Raw genomic sequence first — 12,887 nt, 5'->3', positions numbered from 1 at the left:
GAAAAAGCCTCCAAACTTGTAGAAAACTTCCCTAACAATCCGTTCCCTTACCCCTTCAGTTGGCTCCTGCCCCTCCTAGACCCTAGTACCATTATTCTTCTTCTTCTCCTTTTCCTTCCCTGCTTCATTAACCTATTCCAAAAACTCATTCAAAACCGAATGTTGAAAATTTCTAACCATACTGTCAACCAGTTACTCCTCCAGGGCTATCAAGGCCTTCTCACGAAGAAAAACGAAACCAGCTAGATGACATCACGAATCATCTCAAGATGCCCGCCCTTCCCCAACTCTACAGCAATGGCCTCGCTAAACCCAGAATCTGAGCCCCCTTCCAGCAGGAAGTAGCTAGAGAATGAGATTCTACCCCCAGTTCCCCAGAGGCCCAATTAAGAAAAGAAAAAGATGGGAATGAAGGCAAAGTCTGGCGTGCTAAGACCCCCACCCCTTAAGATCAAATCACCACTGACCAGATGGTCACCCACCCCTTAAGATCCAATCACCAACACAGAACACACGCTACCCCTACTCCTTAAAAACGCACTTCCTTCACCCGCGCGCTGCTGCTCCCTCTCTCTAGGGGCAGCCATTTTCTCTTTCAGATAATAAAATCTCTTTTGTGGGCCCATGTCTCTTGAGTCGTTCTGGGGTAAGGAGGGTCGCAGCGAGATACCCTTTCAATATGTATTTGCACATTTGATTTCTATATTACTTGATTTGTGTATTAATCCCATTAATCCCACATTTCTCCTTTTTCTTTTAAGTAGTAGATAGATATAATTAAGAATATATCAAGTAGACAGTTTCTACAGAAGGTTTTTAAACATAGCTTACCTCTTCAAATTCTGCAGTATAAAAGAAAAATCTGCTTCTTGAATTTACATGATGTAAAATAAATATAGAAAATAGATTTAGTGCAATTAGAAGGTAATTGCTGGTGATCAGGTCTATGCCTATAGACTGAGTTTTGATCTCAGCTGGGCAAAGGCAATAAAACAGCCATGGGTACAGAAGTTTTCTCACAAAACTGGGGGGGGGGGGGCTGAGGTTCTAAGCCTCACCTCTTTTGGTGCCCAATTTCTCATCTGATGGCCCCTCTGTGACTGTGCCTGTCTTAGGTTGTTCCTCCCTTGAGGAATCTTACCCATCTCTGGCTAACCAGCCATCTTCTGGGGCTATATAGGGAGATTTAAAGTTGGTGAGTGAAAGAGAAGTAGTATTTTTTGAAGAGGTTAGCTTTCTGCCTTTTTGAAAATTTGTGCTTCATGGCTACTATGCCCAGCACTTGTCTTGAGGTATCCTCATTAGCTGGAAAGGCTCTGATGCACTACAATTCTATGTATGAGACACAAATTCTAGAACAAAAAGGTTGTATTCAGGAAGGGAGAAGAGAAGTTCCAGAAGTAGCAAACGGAAGAAAAATGTGATAAGACTGATTATTTCTATGACATAACTTCTTGTAGAGTAGCATAAGCCTGCATAGGTTTTAACAGACTATTAATTAACTTATGAACACACATTAACAGAACAGGAATACAGATACTTAACAAAAGCAGACCTACAATTAAGGGCCATATCCAATGAAGCCAGTTAAGTAACTCAGGCATTTGTGAAAACTTATTAATAACATTATGAATATTGTCTAGTTGATTTTGAATGGTTTCAGAGAAGTCAGACAAATTAAAGCAACACATCCCCTAAGTTCTTTCAACAGCAGACAGTCTATAGTAGCACGATTTTGAAGTACTGCAATTCGCACTTCTCCTAGCTCTTGACTGAGTTCAGATAATATGGAAGGAGTCAAATTCATTGTCTCGTTATATGCACAGGCCAGCTTAGATATTTCCTTTTGCATTCCACTGACAAGTCCAGGAACCAGCAGGATGAATGCAGCTGCAACCGCAGCAGAGGTGGGATCTAAAAGCTTCAAGTTGCCTTACAATCAGACGGCAGAGCTCGGAGAAATCTTTTATGAGTATTTCCGGGATAATCTATTAGAGCAGGAAGGGTGTGTCCCATGCCACATATACCTTGATAATGTGAAGAGAGGACTTAGGGTGTGGACTTGTACCACCGGCCCTGCCCCTAAGGTGGTCTGGGTTATTGTCTGTTTGATAGGGCTGTTTACAGTGAAGTCACAGGTTATGCAGAGATACCCTTCTTTATTTGCAGAACACTCAAACATTCCAGGCCAAGTTGCTCCTGGCCTTCTGAGCTTTAACTGATCTCACTGAAGATATCTATATTCCTAGTCGGGTATCTTTAGCTGAGAGAATTAGTGTGACCTTGACTTTGCATAATGCTTAACATAGAGTTTCAATAGGGACTTCTTTGCCCATTGTTACATTGCTCTGACTGTAAATATCCTGCCTTGCTTTATCTGGAGGCCCTCACCGTATTCTGACTACACCCACGGTCCCTGTCTCATTCCTCCCTCTACAGATGGAGACCCTAGCTGCTGCTAGGGAAAGGGGGTGACGACTGCTCTGGCTGTTTCATCCTGAGAGGGGACACAGTAAAGGGTGCAGTTAGGTCTCCATCACTGGTGGGTCAAGAGGCCTCGGGAGGTGGGCACTTCCATCTTGGGTTCCATTTCTATTACTATTTGCAGTTTTATGGCTTCCAGGCAAGATAGAACAAAGTCGTGTTATTACGTTAAGTAGCAACATCTGAAGTTGGATTTTCCATTTTGGATGAATGTGACAAGATTAAGAATGCATGACTGAATATGAGAACTAGAAATAGTAAACCTTTAATTGAAATGATAAGAGAAAACTGAAACATCTGGAGAATTCATAGTCAGATATTTTGGGGAAACTAGAATTCTGGATATGATCTATGTCCCAATGACTAGTATTAGGATTCAGTATAGACAATGCTGCATTATTGAAACAATACTTTTCTCTAAAATCACTTTCATTTTTATTAGAAGTAACCATATTAAGACAATAATTATCACTTGGCTTGATTATGTAGGCTCTTTTAAATGTGCTTTGCTGGTACTTTTTATAAGGAATTTCAGATTGGACTTTTAAAGGCCCCAAATCAGACTTGCCATCAGGTTTTGCCTGCAATACCTGTAGATTTGGATGAATTTCTTTCTTCTTGAGGTCCCCAAGACATCCTGAGGTTCCTGCACCTGCCAGGAAGTGACCTGCCTTAGTTTACTTAATTCTATGTAACCAATGCTTGTTCTGCCGAAATCTAGTTCTTTTCTAGCTTAGGATTAATAAAACAGTGACTATAAATGACAAAAGACTTACAAATGACAATGGCTAAAGATCTGATGAGAGCTTACTGTAAAGACAGTTGACATAAGAAAATTTGGATGTTTCTGTAACACAAAATATTTAGTAACAAAATTTAGCATCATTCCCTTTGACAGTGTTTTCCAGGTAATTAAGCAGGTAATTATATGTCAGATGAATAAACCAAGTTAGCCAAATACTTTCCCCAATGAGAAAAAAGTCCTCTGTCATGTTCCAGGGACCCTCTGGAAAATATCAGAGTTAACTAGAGATAAAAGCACCTTTTTGGATTTGATTTTGGGAAGTTGTCAGAAGAAAGTTTCTTTGGCACTTGCTTAAATAAGATTATAGGTTGCCATGAAGCAATGCTTATCTATTTAACCAGAATGACAACAAAATACCTCAAAGGCAAATACAGAAGGTTACACAGTTGTTAGCAAAGTTTAACTTTTAGTCCTTTTAATATTAAGATCTCATTTTCTTAAATACTCAGACAACTCATTGAGACTTTAAGCATGAGAAGCTGCTTTCATAAAACAATTAGAAAACTTTTGCAATTTTTCAACATTAAGAGCAGACTAACAGTTTAAGAAAACTTTGTCCTTTTAACTGAAAACAAAATTCTAATTTGCTGTGTACTTGATATCGAGATGAATTTGCTTTAATTTCACATAGCATGACCATATCAATTCTTCCACAAAGTTTCTACAATTTTTTTCATTTAGAGTTCTTCCTCTTTAAATAAACAGCTGTGCTTTAGAACTAAGTTACTTTCTTTTATCAAAAGACACATTCTTTAGCATGCAGAAAGAAAGGTTTTCCTTATTATTTTACATAGCTTTAATTAGAACTTAAAACCATTCGGAACTTTAATTTTCAGTTAACACTGAGAAGGAGGCTATTGTAAACTTACACTAGCATTCTTTAGATTGACAAATTTATGAACACATTTCAGAATTTCTAGAACTGTGTGCTTTACAGCACAACCTCTCACTAAGCACAAAACATGTCTACTTAACTTAGCAAAACTTTAAGATTTTAGGTTACCACAAAGATTCTCAGGCTGTTTGTAGGTATACACACTGTAACACACTGTAAGACACAATTATTAAGATGTTTACTTGCTACATTTATTGAGTTTACTCATTCCTAACAACCATGCTCACAAAACTTTTACCAAACATTAGACAAAGTCAAGCATTTTTTTTTCTTGAAAGATTTAACAGATAACATCAACTTCAATGACTTTAGGTAAACTTAGGCAGCTGATAACCATAAGGACATGTCCATTTCAGTTCAACTTAAATTAGCATTACTGCTTAATATCTTCTATCAAAATTTTCCAGAAGTTTTAGAATGCCCAATTTTTACAAGCACTTGTTTTTAAATCAATTTTTATTAATACCATCCAGAGGTAGAAAAATATTGTTCATTTACTCACTTAGACACACAAACAGATTGAGAAGCAATGACTACAGTTAGCAACCCTTTTCATAAAAGAACGTATACACAGACAGATAAACTGATGCAAAGATTTGAGTTACTAATATTCAATTGCCTTCTTTCTTTTTAGCTTATTTGATTAAAAGTGTCTCAGTTTTCAAGAATACACTCTAAGGGCGAGCAGTTCACATAACTGGGTTAAGTTTTAGATGGCCCCAGATGAACAGGGCCGATGAAGGCTCTGTACTGATAGAGACTATGTGTGTCTAGGAGGCTGGAAATGAAATGTAAGTACAGTTCTAGCACTAGTTATTGAAAGCCAGGCTATATTGCAGAAGATAAAATTCTTCTGTTTCAGGGAGTCTAGTTTTGAAAACCTCCCAATTTTTGAGGATAATGAATGGATTTCCACCAAATAATTTAGAAGACTAGTTCCATATTGTAGTAGTTCATGGGACTTTACACTGTTTTCTTTCCTTGCATTAAAATAAATTTAGCTGCATAACCTTATAATATTGTATACTTCTCTCAGGGGTCAGTCTAGCCTCTCCATTAGAGAGTTTGTATTGAGGCCAGGCTTGTGTGCAGAAGATAAAGCGTAGGAAATCGGCTCAGCCACTCCCTGACATTCCCGTCCGGAGGCAGGGGATCAAGGAGCGGGAAACCTTTCACCGGAGACTTAAGACTGGTAGCCAATGCTAATCGTCTTTTAAGTGGCTAACAGGTGCCCAGGCACATTTTATGAGATAAAGAGTACAGCATTTAGTCAGGAATGAGAGCAAAGCGTGCATCTCCTACCTTGCGGTGGTGGCCATCAGGTTCCGTGAAACTGATGAAGTCAGAAGAGAGTTAGGAACGCACCCTACCCCACTCAGAGGCCAGGGCAGCCAGAAGAAGCAGACTGGAGGTCAGAGATAGAGAGTCACTCCTCAGGGATACCCAGTCGGGCTGTTGGGGTCTGACTCCAGACACGCGGACCTTTGAGAAGCCGCTGAAGTGTAGCCTCAGCCTAGACTCTCGCAGTTGCCCACAGCTTTCCTCAGTCCCTCGCATCCAAGGAGATGCCTCTGAAAGGGAATCCTGGCCTCCACTCAGGAGACTTTCCTGGCTCCCAAGGGAGATGGGGGATCCACTGAGGGAGATGCAGGGGAACCTGTCGCTTGAGACTTTGAGATTGGCAGCCGGGCTAGTCCCATTTAAGTGGCTGACGAGCACCCTATGTTGTGTGCCATAGACGGCTTCCTTCTATAGGGACAGTGAAAGAAAAGGCAGGCTCGGATGCTGATACTCACCTCCTTAGTTATCCCAGATGAGCCCACCAAAATGATGCCGGGGTTCTTGTTTGCAGAGTCAAAGAATGAACTTAGCAAACACCCAAGGTAGGAGAGCCAGGGAGAGGCTTTTATTTAGAGATAAAGTGAAAGGACAGACAGAGCTCCTGGCTTACGCCAGGAGGGGACAAGAGAGCTCTGTGCACATAATTTTGACAAATTGTAGGGCTATTTAAGATTCCTTGAGGAAGTACTTTCCATTGGAATCTTTCTGAAGGAGCTTGTAAATTTAAGGAGGGTACATACAGTAAAAGCAAACTTTTCCCTGCCAAAGCTAAAGGAATAGTAAGAAAACAATCTTTAAGATCAATGATAGCCATGTCCCAGTCTTTCGGATTCATAGCCGGAGAAGGGAGGCCTTGTTGTAAAGGTCCCATAGGTTTAAGGACTACATTAATTTGTCTTAAGTCATGTAAGAGTCTCCATTTTCCTGACTTCTTCTTTATAACAAATACAGGGGAATTCCACGGGCTTGTGTAATCCTCTGGATTATCTGCTTTAGTTTCATGTTGGCCCATTATAGTGCCCCTGACGTCTCGATCCTGTCTCTATGTATGCTTTCCCGGGAGTCTTACCGGATCAACGATCTTCAGGAGCTCTCCCACTCTGAGGTCCCTGTTTGGGTGCCACTTGTCGGCTCCCCTCTGCCTCTGACCTGCAGATTTGGAGGGAACGCGACGGAATGCTGGAGACCTGAAAGGCCAGCCAGGGGACTCAAGATGTCACAGCACAAGAGTAATGCCGAAAAGGCACTCCTCATATTTATTGAGCAAATGAACTTAAACATCTAAAGAATTCTGAGTAAGGGGTTCAACACAACACACAATCGTTATCTGACCCTGAGTCTAGCCCTAGGGCATGACGCTCCTCAAGGATACCGAAACCATGTGAGGCCGGTCACGAGTTGTGGGAACTGTTTTGGTTCTAATCATTCTGTTTTTGATCGTGCATCAGGAGTTGTAGGAAAAACAATCAAGTCATATGTATTTGTACATTTGACTTATATATTACTTGATTTATGTATTAATCCCATTAATCCCACAGCTGCCCCATAAAGTGCTTCGATCTCAGTCACCACTACATCCTTTACCTTCTCCACAGTGCTTTGCAGCAATGCTTTCTGAATCTTCATGGAATCTTTCACCCCCTCCACTGCACCTCACAGCTGGCATTCTCATGCTGCCTCTTCTCATGCTTCTCAGAGGAGTGCATCCTTCTCCTATGGCCTTTCTTCATACTGTGAGAAATAGCTTACACATGGCCCCTGCCACCACTTCGGCATCCTATTTCCTTAAGGATTTCCCAATCTCATAGAGCCTCCCATGCTGCTTCAGGCATCACCTCCACCTCCCCACAGCCCTACTTCTTAAATATCCCCAAATACCTCTCTAGATATTACAGGAGCAGCAGATTTTAATGACAGGGTAAATATAACTAGAGGAACTAGAGGGAATTATAATATGGAACAAAACTACTAGGATATGATGGCTAAGTATCAATGATCCTTAAAGTCCAGGAATAAAATCACCCATCTCCAGATTCCATTCTGGGCTGATCCTTGTTCCTAGTTTTTCTTCTCTGTCTTGAGGACTGCCCTTTTCTCCCCCTGTAAAGGAGAAAGTCCCCTCTACTAATTTGCTTCATTGTAGGGATATCTTTTTACTTAACAACATGATCTTTCCACAGCTCCACCCTTCCCCAACTCTAAATATACAACACACAAACATTCACATACATGCCAAAAAACTACAAGTGGCACATAATAACCCCCAACCAATACATTTCTCAAATTTAAAATGTGTCATTCCACATTAAACTCTATTACTCAGTCTTGAGTTCATGGACTTCAAATCCCATTCCTTCATCTTCTGGCCATTACTGGTTTGTTAACCCTTCATTCTCAATTTGGCCATCCATGGGGACGTAGGTGCCAGCTTGTCTTCAAGTAAGAGTATGAAGCATGGGGCAGGTGGGTCATAATTTTAACAAATCCAGCATTTCCAGTGCATCTCACCTTCACTTTCTCCCTTTAAAATATGTTATCCCTACAGATAACCACTGTGGCTCTTGCATCTTTATATTCTCCTGCTCTAGTGGTCATTCCCATCATTATACCATCATGCTCCACTATTCTCTGTCTTAAACAAATTCCTTCCTTTGATGATACTTCCCTACTATTTACTGTTTACATATCTGCTGTTCTTCACAGCCAAACTTTCATGATATGTTTTCTAAATGGGTTGTCCCTGCTTCCTCATCTCCCCCTCCAACAATTCTTGCATCCCCTTCTGTCCTCTACATTGTTTCTTTCTTGTTCTCAAACAACTTTCTGATGTTAAATCAAACATCATTCCTCTGCCCCTGTTTCACTACTTAGTAGCATGGAATGTGCTGCCTACTTCCTTTCCCTTGAATCTTCTGGATTTCAAGAAACCACCCTCCTCTGGTTTTCTTCCTTCCCGTGTGAATTCCATTCTTTGGCTCATTTTTTGGCTCCTCTTCCTCTAAGCTCCTCTTCAAGCTGACATGTTCTATGTTGAGGCGTTGGGCTCCCTTTTCTTCCTTGTACATTTTCTTTCTTAGAAATTTATTTAAATCAATTTGTATATATTAAACATGTACAGGTATTTGTACATCAATCACACCTCAATAAAGTGGTTTTAGAAATAAAATGTTTCTTTTCCCTCTATGACTGTAAATAGCACTTACATCTGCCAACCTCTGCATTGATCAGGGTGTGTGGTTATGAACAACAGAACGCTCAGGATCATTGAATCAAAAATAAATCTTATCCAAGGATATCAGGTTGTACATGTCATCAATAAGAGAGATGGAAAACCAGGGTTGGAAAGCAAACAGGATCTACGTTAGAACCATCATGAAGGTTCTGCCTGAGAAATAGCTTAGTTTTGATATTTTTGTTTGCAACATTGTTACTCTGGCAAAGAGGTTGCATTGGGGATATCTGTCACATATCATTTCCTTTATATTTTTTGTTGTGTATATAATTCAAAGATAATTCTGTAATTTTTATACTGACATATATTATGTATATGTACACATACACACACATACATATATGTATGTAAACCTAGCAATATATTTATGAACATTTTAGGTTACTTTATATATTCTTTCTAAAAAACAGCCTTATTAAGATATAACTCAAATACCATAAAACTCAACCTTTACAGTGTACAAGACTGTGTTTTTTATATACACAGAGCTGGGCAACTAACAACACTATATAATTTAAGAGCATTTTTATCTTTCTCCCATACAGTAGGTTGCCTTTTCATTTTGCAGATGATTTCCTTCGATGTGCAGAAGGGTTTTAGTTTGATGTAGTCCCACTTGTTTATTTTTGCTTTTGTTCTCCTTGCCTGGAGAGACATATACAGAAAAAAATTGCTAATGATGATTGATGTTCAAGACTTTTGTTCTAGGAGTTTCATTGGTTCATATATTATTTTAGGTCTTTAATCCATTTTGAGTTTATTTTTGTTTATGGTATAAGACAGAGACCCAGTTTCATTGTTTTTCATGCAGCTGCCCAGTTTTTACATTATTTATTGAAGATGGTCTCAATATAAAAAATTAAAAACTTTTTAAACAGTATTTTTATCTTTCAAAAAGAAAACCTATATAAGTTCATTAAAAATACATAGCAATCCAAATTTGAAATCAACTAACGTCAGAGCTTTGAAATATATGAAAGAATTATTGACAATGATAAAGGGATAAATAGACATACCCACAATCATAATTGTGTACGTTCAACATCTTTCTGCCAAAAATTCACAAAACTAGCCAAAAAAAATGACAAAGGATATTATGTTGAACACTACCAACCAACTTCACCTAACTGATATTTATGAATCCTAACATCTACCAACTTCAGAATACACATTCTTTGTGAGAGCATGTGGACCATCTACCAAACTAAACTGATTTCTGGGCGGTAAGATGTGTCTCAATATTTATCAAAGGATATCCTCAACCTAATAAAGTGTATCCATGAAAAACCTGCATGTAACATTTATACTCAATGACGAAAGGCTAAGTGGTTGCTCCATAACACGGGGAGACTGTCTCTTACTTAATATTGCACTAGAGGACCTCATCAGTTCTATAAGGCAAGGAAATAAAATGAAGATCATAAGGATTGGCAAGGAAGAATTTAAACTGTAATTACCACAGAATACATGATTTTGTTAATAAAAGCATATTCAATCTATAAAATATGGCTGAAATTAAGAAGCATGTTTAACAAGGTCAAAGGATACAAAGCCAATAAAATAGATCAACCATGTCCATACACTATTAATGAATGACTGGAAAATGCAATTTAAAAAATAAACATGAGCGACTTCTTCATGAGTATATCTCCTCGGGCAAGGGAAACAAAAGCAAAAATGAACAAGTCGGACTATATCAAGCTGAAAAGCTTCTGTACAGCAAAGGACACCATCAGTAGAACAAAAAGGCATCCAACAGTATGGGAGAATATATTCATAAATGACAGATCCGATAAAGGGTTGACATCCAAAATATATAAAGAGCTCACGCACCTCGACAAGCAAAAAGCAAACAATCCAATTAAAATTGTGGAGGGGACCTGAACGGACAGTTCTCCAAAGAAGAAATTCACATGGCCAACAGACACGTGAAAAGATGCTCCACATCGCTAGTCGTCAGAGAAATGCAAATCAAAACCACAATGAGATATCCCCTCACACCAGTAAGGATCGCCACCATCCAAAAGACAAACAGCAACAAATGCTGGCGAGGATGTGGAGAAAGGGGAACCCTCCTACACTGCTGGTGGGAATGTACATTAGTTCAACCATTGTGGAAAGCAGTATGGAGGTTCCTCAAAAAGCTCAAAATAGAAATACCATTTGACCCAGGAATCCCACTCCTAGGAATTTACCCTAAAAATGCAGCAGCCCACTTTGAAAAAGACAGATGCACCCGTATGTCTATTGCAGCACTATTTACAATAGTCAAGAAATGGAAGCAACCTAAGTGTCCATCAGTAGATTAATGGATAAAGAAGATGTGGTACATATACACAATGGAATATTATTCAGCCATAAGAAGAAAACAAATCCTACCATTTGCAACAACATGGATGGAGCTAGAGGGTATTATGCTCAGTGAAATAAGCCAGGCGGAGAAAGATAAGTACCAAATGATTTCACTCATCTGTGGAGTATAACAACAAAGCAAAAACTGAAGGAACAAAACAGCAGGAAACTCACAGAACCCAAGAAAGGACTAACAGTTACCAAAGGGAAAGGGACTGGGGAGGATGGGTGGGCAGGGAGGGAGAAGGGGGAGGGAAGAAGAAAGGGGGCCTTACGATTAGCATGTATAATGTGAGGGGTGGGGCACAGGGAGGGCTGGGCAACACAGAGAAGACAAGTAGTGATTTTATAACATCTCACTATGCTGATGGAGAGTGACTAATGGGGTATGTGGGGGGCACTTGGTGAAGGGGGGAGTCTAGTAAACATAATGTTCCTCATGTAATTGTAGATTAATGATACCAAAATTTTAAAGAAATGTTTAAAAATAATAATAATAATGTCATTTAAAATAGTATCAGATAACTCTAAATATCTAAGAATAAATCTAGCAAAAGTGTACAAAATTCCTACACCAAAAACTATCAACTATCACTAAGAGAAATTTTAAGACCTAAATAAATGCAGCAAGACTTAAAAACTCATCATTTTATGTCATTTCTCCCCAAACTTATTTATAGATTCCCTATCAAAACTGCAACAGATTTTTTGAAGAAATTGGTGAACTGATTCAAAAATAATGTAAACACACGAAATAGCTAGCATACTCAAAATTTTCTTGAAAAAGTCCAGTTACATTGCCCTACTTCAGGACTTGCTTATAAATTTACAGCAATCAAGACAATATGAGACTGATATAAGAGTAGCCAAATAGATAAATGGAAAATAATAGACAGCAGAAATAGACCTACATGTTCAGTCAGGTGATCTTCGTCCTAAGGCATCAAGCAAACTCAAACGTTAAGATGTCAATGTTCTTCAGCCAACGACGTCTAGAAAGATACCTGCAATGAAACAAGTTGCAACAAGGGAGAACATGCGCCATGGAGAATCACTTTTTGTCGGGGGATGTTGATAAGATGGTGTTTAAAAGAACCTACTAAAGGATTTGAGCTTGGGTTGAATGACTTGCGGAGAGTCTAAGGAAAGGAAGTTTCAATCTAGATCAAGTGCTTTAAGAAGGTATGGGCAATTTTGTGACTGGGTATCTCAATACAGTTTCTCTATAGGGAGGGGGGACTAGAAGGAAGATAAATATATAATTGGCAAAGAAGTAGCAGTCACTCATTTTCGCCAAGAAAGAGGGTATGTGGTATTTGATGTGTGGCACAGGGACCTTGTTTTTGTCTGCGCTGAGACATAATTGTGGAGAAGCCATACTTGGTGTCATTTTATCACGCTCTCAGAATAACCTTGGTCAAGATTGGTATTCTGTGAAAATGTTTGTGTGTTAGGAGAATAGCATGGCCTAGCTGTGAGGGCCTGACCAGCTTCTGGATGTCAGGAAGTACACATTTTATCTTTCTCAAGGAAAGCTTTTTAAAAATATATGTAAATAATCCTTTGGGGCGAATAACTTTAGATTTTCAGGAAAGGTGCAAAGAGATACAGAGAACATTGATGCCTTCTCCCCTGTAGATTAAGCCATAAGGAATATAGGGAAGATGTGTCTGCTGGGATTTTGGCAGGGGTTGCTAAATTTTCTCTCCCAGCAAGCAGCAAGAGTGATCTTTCTAAGGATCCTCACAGATCTTTTCTGTGGGCATCTAGTGGAGATC

At 39.2% G+C, this 12,887-nt stretch overlaps 1 long non-coding RNA gene across 3 annotated transcripts in view; it reads right to left on the bottom strand.

Moving 5' to 3' along the window:
- Nucleotides 1-2,282: 2,282 nt before the first annotated feature.
- The window catches only part of LOC140847312 (uncharacterized), a 71,866-nt gene continuing 61,261 nt past the window's right edge, over nucleotides 2,283-12,887 (bottom strand). For all 3 annotated transcript variants that reach the window (XR_012127262.1, XR_012127263.1, XR_012127264.1), the window contains 2 exons: nucleotides 12,021-12,113; nucleotides 2,283-9,402 (listed from right to left, as the gene is read on the bottom strand). This is a non-coding gene — a long non-coding RNA (uncharacterized lncRNA). The remainder of the gene's footprint in view (nucleotides 9,403-12,020; nucleotides 12,114-12,887) is intronic.

This window comes from Manis javanica, chromosome X, assembly GCF_040802235.1.
Source record: "Manis javanica isolate MJ-LG chromosome X, MJ_LKY, whole genome shotgun sequence".
NCBI lineage: Eukaryota > Metazoa > Chordata > Mammalia > Pholidota > Manidae > Manis > Manis javanica.
The sequence above is the reverse complement of the archived record's forward strand: the minus strand, read 5'-3'. Positions and strand labels throughout refer to the sequence as shown.